The sequence below is a fragment of the Lepisosteus platostomus genome, chromosome 8 (genome assembly GCF_059453375.1).
Source record: "Lepisosteus platostomus isolate fLepPlt1 chromosome 8, fLepPlt1.hap1, whole genome shotgun sequence".
Lineage (NCBI taxonomy): Eukaryota > Metazoa > Chordata > Actinopteri > Semionotiformes > Lepisosteidae > Lepisosteus > Lepisosteus platostomus.
This window is the reverse complement of record NC_142618.1, coordinates 41445136-41457143: the sequence shown is the minus strand read 5'-3', so window position 1 is coordinate 41457143 and position 12008 is coordinate 41445136. Positions and strand designations below refer to the sequence as shown.

At 38.0% G+C, this 12008-nt stretch overlaps 1 long non-coding RNA gene across 1 annotated transcript; it reads left to right on the top strand.

Moving 5' to 3' along the window:
* Window positions 1–1353: 1353 nt before the first annotated feature.
* LOC148657333 (uncharacterized) lies at window positions 1354–10085 on the top strand. The gene is made up of 3 exons (XR_015940936.1): window positions 1354–2620; window positions 7031–7109; window positions 8998–10085. It is a non-coding gene; the product is annotated as an uncharacterized LOC148657333 (long non-coding RNA).
* Window positions 10086–12008: the final 1923 nt, after the last annotated feature.

The following is a 12008-nucleotide window of genomic DNA, read 5'->3' as shown; positions in this document are numbered from 1 at the left end:
AAGAGGTATTCAGCAGGAAGCCCGAAGGCCAGACATAGTGTGCAGAATAAGAGTAATTTGACTCTGTCTATTTTTTTCAATCAAACCCAAATTGGAATCACATCTAATATCAAAGTGAGTACTTGGCTATTCTTTCTCTCATTTCATCACAATAAAATAAAAATCAGGGCGCTTGCAATATTTTTTTTTAAATACCTGCATATATTTGAAGCCAATAATGGCATGACCTTTTTATTATTATGGCAGAAAAACCTGTTGATTTATTTTTTGCCATTTTTTCATATTGAAATGTTTGGAGTGTTGTGTCATACCTCTTTTTTTTTAGTTGTAGTGTCAAATGCTCACAGTCTTATTACTCACAAATTGTAACGTATTAGAAAGCTGGCTCCAGTACTAATAATGTTTCTTTATTAGCCCTATACAATTTCTTGCATTAGGAATGTGTCTTTTTGCATACCCCAGCTTTTTTTCTCCAGGGAGACACAGACACAGAGACAGGGAGAGAGAAGCTTGGGGTCAGAGTGCAGGGTCTGCCATTGTACAGCACCCCTGGAGCAGTTGGGGTTAAGGGCCTTGCTCAGGGGCCCAACAGAGTAGGATTCCTCTGCCACCTGTGGGATTTGAACCTGCAACCTTCCAGTCACAGGCACAGATCCTTAGCCACAGAGCCACCGCTCCGCCCAAGTGGGGAACTGTTTAAATCAAGACATTCTGAGGACCTCCTGGACCAGAGTGATGATTGTTATGCTTTGACAAATAATCTGTTCTGTGCCAGCTTTGCTTCTGTTTTATTTGTAGAAATCTTACAATGCCTAACCTCTTGTTACATAGCAGTGTTTGCTAAGTATAAGCTCGGGTTTACGAGGGTGTTGCACAATTTACTAGTGCAACTAGAGCTCATATTTCTGTCATGTCATTTTATGGTGTTGTTAAATAGAAGTTCATGAGGAGGTCAAATTGTAATCTTGCACTTCTGCTCTCCTATGAATAAATACTTGCCTGGTCTTCACAACTCTGCATGTACGATATGTTTTCTAGCGCTCTATCTTATTGGAGGCCAGCATCTCTCACAATCAACATTGCTAAGACCTTACCTTTGTCACATTTGCTTTCTTCAAGTCAGGGTCAATTTCTTGAACAAGCAGCTCTCCAACCTCAAAAGGCTCCCTGCAACTGTCATGATGTTTGTTCATTTCTTTCAGTTCTGTTTCTTTCAGTTGATGTTGTCAAACCTTTCCCGAACTTCGGATAATAATCGCAATTATTTCACAAAATTCGTAAATTGTGCAACACCCTTGTAAACCCGAGCTTATACTTAGCAAACACTGCTATGTTACAGGAGGTTAGGCATTGTAAGATTTCTACAAATAAAACAGAAGCAAAGCTGGCACAGAACAGATTATTTGTCAAACCTTTCCCGATAATCGCAATTATTTCACATTCTTCCTTAGTCTCTCCCTCTTTCTCTTTTACAGGTAGAAATGGGCTCGAGAGCTGTCCCTGGGACACACTTCCTACAAAAACCAGATATCAAATATTACAGATAGAGACCGAATACAGCTCTAAATCATTTACTCATTAATGTAATCTTTATCTTTGCTGTACAGGTTGTGTAGGTCTTGTTGAGTCTGTGCCTTTCTTTAAGTAAAGTGGTTGGTCCCTTCCTCTTCTCTTGGACTAGATTTAGAACAAATGACTGTCTAGCACACAAACAAATTGCAAGCTGGTGTGTGACACCGGTAAACTGAGTCTTTGCAACTGATATGTTCAAGGAAGCTGGAAAATAAGGTAAGAAGGTATTGGTGCTTACTCTGTCTTGTGACCACTTAACTAAGTTGGCTTAAGGAATCTGAATACATAAAATCCTATAATGAACAATACTGGATGTCATATTTGAGTAGGTACCTGTGTCAGCATGTGTAGGTGACTCACCTCTTCTCCTGTTCTTGCCAAGTTTGACCACTCATTCTCACCTGCTTTGTGCTCATTTCCTCACTGCCCCCTGGCCCTTCTTACCTACTCTGTCTTTTGTTCTCCTATGCCTTATTTATTTGTGACTTTCTCTCTCTCCCTTACACCTGAAAAGAATCTACGGCCAAAACATTGTGTTTCTTTTGTTTACCTTTCAGCATGGAGTGAACCTTTAGCTGTTTAGATGTTGCAACAGGCTTTATTGCAGACATTGTGCAGCTAATATACTACTCAGCAGCCTCTTCAGACTGATATCTAATGCTCCAACCACAGTTAACACCATGAAGCCCTTTATACACACAAACATTCTAACATTCTTGTAAGATAGTGTCCTCTGAACCTGGCTGGTAAACAGTCCCCTCAATGATTGACCACAACCACCTGGACTCTCAAGGAAGGAGGGTGCTTCCACAGCCATTTAACTCAGGCTGTATACCTGACAGTATTTCTTTTCCTCACTCTGGTCTCCAATGACCTGCCTACCTGCTTACCATTGCTGCAGCTTTAGAGCCGGCAGAGGATCTTCCCTCATCAAGAAGTACTACAGTACTGAAACAGGACCACCATCTGCACAATGCTGAGTGAAAAGGGACTTCACACAGGAAAGAGTCTGAGGATTAGCATCAGGTGCACCACAAAATATGCACAGGTAAAAAAAATCATATGTATTCAAATCAATTCGTCAGTGAATATAATTTAAATCTCATAAACTCCTACTCCCTGTCGGTTCAAGGGGAACTGTATTTTCAGCTTTGAACTCCAGCTCACTCCCTGAAAGCCTCCTTTTTTCATTAAGCAAGACTATGAGTGATCATCATACATTTGCTTGCAAAAAAAACCTAACAAATCAGAACCACAAAACAGTGCTCTCCACAATCCTTCTCTGTCTGCAACACCAAATACTGCAGGAGAAAAACGCCAGGAAAGGAAAGACTGCCTAGTACCAGGGTCACGATTGTTCTCTGTTGTGGATGCACAGGGAACGAGCTGCAGATGTTCTACCTAGTAGGAGCACACAAAATCCTGGCTACTGGTGCTCGGGAATAGGAATATGTGAGATATAACATTTCACACATTAATGCATACTCAACACAATGAAATGCCAAAACACAAAAAGACTCGCTCACATACAAATTGAAATAAACCACACCACATTAAATATAATAACAAAAAATCAAGTACAAAACAAATCCCTACAGAATGTTTAATGTCACCTGGCTGACACTTTGATATGATCTTGAAACAGATACTTGGAACTCAATAAATATTTTTAGCATTATTTTGGCAGTGGAAAATAGATTCATTGCTTAGTTAGTAGGAGCTTTAGGGAGTGTGATGGGAAATATGAAATTGATGACTGAAGAGTTTCAGTGACTCATGAGGCAATCTCACACCTTTCTGGGACAGCCTGCACAGTACACATTCAGACATGGAAGACAGCTCAGAGCTGTCAAAGCTGTCTGATGAAATGTGAAAGGGTCCTGCTGCTATAGCAAGATAAAACTAACAATTAAAGATGTATATCGAGGCTTTTATAAATACTCAATGTTTTATTCAAAAAATCGTGTTGATAGCATTTTGGGAAAAAAAAATGCCTTGAACCTCAAAAAACAAACTTATAAAAAATTAAACAGTGGCAAGCAAATGTCTACATACTGTTTATGTTCTAAATGATAGTAGTTAATCATCAATAACAGTAATCAGGCAGCCTAGAATAGCTACAAGGGAAGTATGTTTTTTTTAATTAAAAACACAAGACTGATAAAGGTATTCAATAAAAATTAGACAGCTGGTGCTACAGTATACCTCTTTAAGCGTGCATTCATAGCTGTGAAGTGGAGTGTAGTCAGGGAGTAGGTGAAATACTTGGTTTTATTGTTCAAGACAGTCTTGGTTTCAGTTTGTCACATTTTGTTTGCCATGAAGAAAACGCTGTTGGACTATGTTTTCTTTTTCATATAGAAATGCACTCATATTGTAGAAATCTAATATAGAACGTTTTTGTGATAACTGTTTTTTTTAAATCAAATAATCACAAATGAGCTGATATTTCCTCAGAGCATGTGAAAGAAGAATAACTTTATAACCTCTAATAATGTAGAGAAACTTTATTAGATGAATAATAATATACCCTGATACATCTCTATCTGTATTCTGTTGGATTGAAATGTATCATTTTTCACCAAAGAAATAAGTTACTGCTTTTTGATAATAAAGTTGATCTCATTGGTTTATATTGGTTCTAGTATGTTGCAGTGAAGGAATAGAATACATAATATAGTCACAGAAAACGTAGAGGGTGATTTCCAAAAAACTGATGTAGTTACAGTATATTTCATTTTAGTACCAGCAAGCCTAACATATTCATTCAATTAAAGATCAGGGTGCATTACAGATTTTTTGAAGCCATCTTTAAATTAAATTAAGATTTGGCAATTATTGGAGGTTTGAAGACATTCGAAACCCATTCATTGAGATGGAAAAAGGTGAGCATTGCTCTACAGCCAGGGGAGACTGATAATCTCAGCTAACACTTCAGGTTGGTTAGAGTAGAAAAGCCACCAGTTTTGTCAGTTGAAGGGATAAGTGCCTAAAAGAATTAAAATCCAATTTGAATAAAAAACAATTATATTAATTGTAGCAAAAAAACTCTAACTGTGCATATGTGAGATAAATTCATGAAGTATTATTGTGTGTTGGATTTCTGTTAATGAACATACTTTTGCTGATGATTTTTGTGACTTGTTGAGACTGTCCATAATTTAATCCAATTTTTGCCTTTACATTTTGGTTACAGTACAGTAGGTATTCATGAATATGGGACTTTTGTGTATAAGTATATATCAACCATATCTAGCCAGCAGCCATATCACTGCAGTTCACAACTGGCAACCCACTGAAGCTAAGCGGGTGTGAGCCTGGTAAAAACTAAGGTTGCTGCTGGAATAATGCTGCTGGCCAGCAGGGGGTGCTTATGCCCCAGTATGGTGACGGGGACACTATACTGTAAACAGGTGCTGTCCTTCAGATGAGACGTAAAAACGAGGTCCTGACTCTCTGTGGTCAATAAAAATCCCAGGGCGTTTCTCGAAAAGATTAAGGGTGTAACCCTGGCGTGCTGGCCAAATTTCCTATTGGCCCTTACCAATCATTGCCTCCTAATAATCCCCATCTACTGTATGAATTGGCTTTGTTACTCTGTTCTCCTCCCCACTGATAGCTGATGTGTGGTGAGCGTTCTGGCGCACTATGGCTGCCGTCGCATCGTCCAGGTGGATGCTGCACATTGGTGGTGGTGGAGGGGAGTCCCCATTACCTGTAAAGTGCTTTGATTGGAGTGTCCAGAAAAGCGCTATATAAGTGTAAGAAATTATTAATTATTATGATTATATCTATGCAACCAACAAAATACAGAACAAAACAAAAAAAAGGAACGAATACAAAAAGGTGAAAGGGTACACATGAAATCAAAGATGAAGAAACTAAAAAAAAACAACATCCAACCCTCCTGACACAGCTGGGCACTAGCAAAATGCAAACTAACAAACTTTTGATGAGAAGATCCCTGAAGATTAAAACTCGCTGCAACTAAAAAGGTTTTGGGAGTCTGGAACATTTATTGGCAATGTTGTTGAAACCAATATCCTTGGCTTCTTTCAGGAAAAGCCTGGATGGGATCCTTTGATCAATTAGTTACCAACCTGCAAACAGGGTACTGTATATGGGCTTAATCACCTGTTATTAAGGATCACTGGGGGCTCAAAACCATGGTCACTGCAGACACAGAAAGCAAACTAATCACCCATACCTTAAAACAAGGGTGAGGAGAGAGGTTGCTGTTTTAACAGAAGAATGGATGTCATACACAGTAGAAGCTCGACTTCCTGTAGTGAGAATTTAAATAAAGGGAGCAGAGCCTAGATGAGAGGGTAAGACAGTATTCAACGGCACCTTGCAGACATAAAGGGCTGAAAGGAGTCTGCGATAAAATTGCACACTACAGAAAGAGTTGCTAGCCGTGAAATCCCAAAACATACATTGGCTAAAAATATAATCAAGAATATGAACATTTCATCGTGAGCTGTCTCACAGCTAAATGTCACACTTCCAGATGGAGATCAACTTGATATTAATGAACATCTGTAAATTGTAGGAATGGCTCCAATTTTAAGTTACACCAAACATTACAAAAAACAAGTAATTGTTTTAATTACAGTTGATGTTTGACATGCCTCTTCAAGTACCTCCCAGGCAAGTGCCCTACCTGCTGAGAACTGAAGTATATATCCTCTGCTATGCAGCTTAGGTTCCTGTATCTGGGTAATCTTTAACTGAATAACGGCAAAGGATTCTCTTTTATATAACATAATTGTAATCTGAGCACTGCTAACAGGCCTAAATCTGTGTAACATAAACTGTTAACTAGAAGCATTGATGTCCTTATACTGTACCTATAAAAGTTACTTACACTTAATATTTCTTTTGCTATTGTTAAAAAAATGTCTGTGTAATTCTAATGTAAATAATATGTAGACTGCTGACAGTTACAAATTATGAGCGTCCGACAGGAGGAAAAGGGGGAGCAGAAGGCACTCCAACTGCTTTTTCAATCGAAGGATAAGTGCATACATTGAGATGAGGAAGTAGCCATTGTATTGTGGTTTTTGCTAGACTTGCTTGTGCCTGACTATAAAGGGAACCTGGCTAGGGGGACAGAGTCAGAGAAAAACATGCCTGAACTTCAGCTGAGATAAAGGCCTGATGGTCTCTTCACCTCTGCAACCTTGTCTCCAGTTCTTTTCCCAGTCTACCGATGAAGGTTAACCTCACCCGTCTACCTTCAATGGATTTAAGATCATCACATAAGCCTATTACATTCTTGAAGGCTTCACTATTCAACAATGCAAAAAGTAAAGATAATACAATATAGCTCTATAAATTTCTATTGTTTTTAAAAAAAAACATCTAGTACAGATCAACAAAATTCTGTTAGTGAAGGAAAAAATGTGTGGATAGTCTGAGAGTCATGTTACAGAACTTAAACATTTTTCCTAAGCAGCACTGTCCGAAGGTCTCAGTGGAAAGCAAGCATTCCTGAGATGGGAAACCTTTGTAGACATAGGACTCTTTTGCTGAAGGTAAATATTGAATGTACATTTCCTGTATTTGTGACACAATCATAGAAATGGGTCTACATTAAGCAGTCATGACTACCCCGTAGATTTAGGGCTTTTTTAGGTTCCTGGAGTATTTTGTAGCTTCAGGAGACATTCTTCACTGTTGACATATGACTTAGAGTACAGCTGCAATAGTGTGTATGTGTTTATGATGTATGCTGTCTTGCCTATAAGTGTAAAGTGTCAGAGAGAAGGCAGAATGAGCTAAGAGTATATTGCCTCAGGTCTGGATTTTAGAAAGGGTTGGCAGGGAGTTCAAGGGTGCTAGGGAAGCTGAGTATGACTATTGTGGAGAATGCCTGAAAGATTAATGTCAGTGACTCCCTTCGAGAGCTGTAATATGCAATAATATGTAATATGTTGCTGGATCACTATTTATTGTTCTCAGGTTGTTAAATAGCACCCTAAACAAAGCCTTCTCTATTTCCAGTCCAAATCCCTGATGCTCAGCAGTATTAAATACAAAATATAAAATTAAAATGAATAAAATACATTTATAAATATATGTTATATGTTTATGTAAGTTGAAAGCAGGATATAATATTTGTTGTTTAAAATAGTATTTGTCATTTTTGTTCTTATACATGTGGTATTCTAATTGTGGATTTAAATGTTTAAAATATTGTAAAATATTGATGACACACCTATGTCTGTTAACGATGTACTGTACTATAAAGGTTCACTTTAACAAATGATGCAATCTTTCTTTTCATGTCTCACATTGGTCTGCTGCTTTGCTCTCTTTACAAAATGACTGTAGCACAAGAGTCTATCACTGGGATCAATAACTGCAGTAAGGAATGACACAACAAAGTTACACCATATCTAAAACAAAAAAACAAATGCTAGACCTTCTAAGATTACAGAAACTTAAAAGGCAGTTTTTGTGGCAGCATAGCTTCACTCAAAAAAGCAAAAGCAAAATCTAAAATTAATGAACCCATACACCTATTTAAACTTAATGATGTTGCATGCATTTTAATGATTTCAGTTTAGCTTCTGAGTAGCTGCAGTTAGAGAAAGTTTATTCCTTTGAAAGTGAAAAGACATGACCTGCTCTATACAGCTTGATTTGGTGATGAAGTGTCTTAGTAATTAGTAAAAAATAGACACACTACTGTTGAATTGAAAAATAAGGGTTATTCAACATAATATGTCAAATGCAGAGAGTTTTGTTTACGAAAAAAAACAAAATAAAATTAAATGTCAATTCTACATTTAATAGTTATGGCTGTAATTGTTTCTGCATACACAGTTACGGAAATCATTTGCAAATAGTGAGAAAACACTCAGCATTAGTAATCAGCATTGCCAATTCAGTGCTATCTCAATGAAGTTTGAAATGGCGGACATTCTTTAGCTACACATGATCAAACCAAACAAACTGTGTGTGACAGAATGTTGCCTTAATAGAAAGAGGACACAGTAAATTCTATACAAGACTAAATATATTTTTGCTGATTGTATATTCTTTCTTAAAATGAACATCTGATCACAGAAAAATACATTATTTATTAAAATCAAAATATTTGAGCGATGGATTTCTGGTGATTTAAAAATTACACTTTTAACAAAATATTGTAATACCATTCTGTCTGTTTCAGGAAAAGACAATTTCTTTATTTTAAACTCCATTTCAGAAAAGAAATCTAGTGCATACCTTTAAGTTTTGAAATCATCTGGTGAATTATCTATACAGTAACTGAAAACAAAAGATGAATGAAACTGATTATTATTTTTTTAATTCAACTACCAAACATCTGTGAACTTGAAATGTTAAAACGTGTGCTACTAGAAGTCTAATATTGGTGATCCATAAAAACATTACTTCTTGTCCTGTTTTTTTGAGGATGGAAACTCTTGAGGACACCTACTGTAGGATCTTCCTTGCAATTTCTTAGGCATCCCTGGAAGTGTTCATCAATTTCTGATAATTGAACTGAATCGCCAGTTTTGAAAAGAGGAGATTTCAGATTGATATGATTCAACTATTCAGAATTCTCAAAGGCCATTGACAGTGCAAATGATTACTTTAAGCTCAACAATGAAACAAGGCCTCCATGTCATAAGTGGCAATAAAGGAAATTCAGTACATAAAGAGCTATGGGGGCCTGGAACAAAACACTGAGACATATTATTCCACTGGACTCTGCTGTTTCCTTCAAAAAATAGTTTGGATGACATTCTGAGGATTAATTAGCTACTAGCCGCCAGTCATTTTTTTTTCATTTGTTTTCGTTCATTACATTTGTATGTTCTTGAGACTCAAAGTGGATTTTGCCAGCCCCTGCAGAATGCAGCAAGCATGGAATATCAATTAAAATGTACAGTGATATACAGTATATAGTAGGTTGTGTGAATATAAAGCCAGTACCTGTCTAATAAACCTTACACAGTTCTATCCTGTGTTTCAGTACTCTGTAAATCACAATACTGTGAATATGTCAAATGACTGCACTCTTTGCTTTCCAGTGTCACAGCAAACTCTGAAATCCACAGTCTCCAAAATAAGTCAAGTTTCTGACAATGTTTAATCTCAAAAGATTAGCTATAAATTACACATCTATTGTAAATATTTAATTTTCTTTTTTTTTAATATCACTGGAAGCACCTTGTTGTTTGAAATGAGTAACATGGCTTATCAAAAACACTGAGAAGGCAAAAGGTAAACACAATATGGAGGACAAAAACGGGGAAAAAAAAACAGATTCTCTGTAAGAATTTAGCCCTTCTGAATAAATTGAAAATTGAAATCTCTGGTGACTTTTTTTGTCTGGAGATTTTTTTTTCTTTGGGATAATCACAAGTCGTTCATTACACTGCCGGCATTTCCCAGCTGATGTAGGAACCTCTGCACCTGACACATACACAAATATGAGTGACTGGAGTTAAATTGCACTAGGTTAAAATCAGAAGTGAGAGAAGAATAGTAATGATGCAGGCAGCTTACCTTTACAAGGCAGCTTACCTTTACAAGCAGCCATATCACCCTGCAACTCACAACTGGCAACCCACTGAAGCTAAGCAGGTGTGAGCCTGGTCAGTACCTGGATGGGAGACCTCCTGGGAAAAACTAAGGTTGCTGCTGGAAGAGGCTTTAGTGGGGCCAGCAGGGGGTGCTCACCCTGCGGCTCATGTGGGTCCTAATGCCCCAGTGTAGTGACGGGGACACTATACTGTAAACAGACGCCGTCCTTCGGATGAGATGTAAAACCGAGGTCCTGACTCTCTGTGGTCATTAAAAATCCCAGGGTGTTTCTCGAAAAGAGTAGGGGTGTAACCCCGGCATCCTGGCCAAATTTCCCCATCGGCTGTTATCAATCATGGCCTCCTAACAATCCCCCTTGGGATTACTCTGCTCTCCTCCTCACTGATAGCTGATGTGTGGTGAGCGTTCTGGCGCACTATGGCTGCCGTCGCATCATCCAGGTGGATGCTGCACATTGGTGGTGGTGGAGGGGAGTCCCCATTACCTGTAAAGCGCTTTGAGTGGAGTGTCCAGAAAAAGCGCTATATTACAAATGGGAAATACATTGTACATTTCTACTTTTTACAAATGGGAAAAAGTGAAGTACAGTAGAATGCTTCATGCTTCGTCTCATAATGGCTTTTCCATGAATAGGTTTTACTCAGTTCTCATCCAGTCCTTAAAAAACTCCATTAAAATTTAGAACTGTTGCATTGTCATTTGTTATTGGAACTGGCCTTCATCCAGAAAGTGTATGTCAGTTATGTCAAAGCCCCACATTATAACTGCTTGGTATTAAAATTGACAAGAGTGTATTATTATTCCGAATGAATTCAGAAATACCACTGTCAATTGTAAATTGACTGCTTTTATAATGCTGGCTCATTGAAAAGCAGATAAAGGTGTCAGTTGACTAATCCAAGACCTTCCTAGAGGTGTTCTACAGTGGTCAAGTTTTGCCGGGGATGGTACAGTAGGTCCAGATAATTAGAACCTGCACATCACTGCCCCCTGTGGTAGGCATGGACATATTGTGGTATAGGTGTTCAGTGTGAAAAAGTCAACATAGGATGACACTGCATTCTTGGAGTATGTGTGTGCTACTGTCATTTCTTCCAAATTCATATGAGGGCTTTGGAAGTAATTGAAGCTGGATATGAATCTTAAGAGTTCAGTTTACAATCCAATTTGAATATATTTGAATATACCACATCCTTTAGAATAGGAGGGAACATTACAGTACGTAGTTATATCCTCTGAAGTAACCATCCTCCCAGACAAAATACGGTACAACCTCTGAGTTTTTGAGCCTGTGTTTTTGTTCTTGTATACAGTAAATGTATCTGAGCAAAGTCAATAGTTGCTACAGGACCATGATGACTACACAACTCAGTTTCTGCTAGGGATTTTCATACTGTGACATTTATAGAATGGCTAACTGCATTGATATACAATTCAACCTGCGGGAAATGACGCATAGCTGAATGTTCATGAAAGTGCCAATCTTAACCCTCCCATCCTCCACAACCAAACAAAGTTGTGTGAAGAGTAAAGTCGGGAATGAAGCACTCAGTCTGCTATCTTCACAGTGCTGTGAGCTTTCATTGTGAAGAGAAACGGATAGGCTGACACTGCATGTGTGTGTGTGTTTTTAAAAAGTAAATTATTGCGTGTTTCAGTGTGACATATTGTATGTCTGTCACAAACCTTGCTTTTACATTCATGTGGCTTATGCATCACTATAATCAGATTTGAGGTGTCTGGGTCAATGCATAGACACTGAGGGGGCACTGAGCTCCAGTGGAGACCAGGATTTCACTGGCTTGGTTGCTTTGTTTGCTCTTTGCATTATACACTACTGTATGTACTGTTGGTTTTTGGGCTTTGTGGAA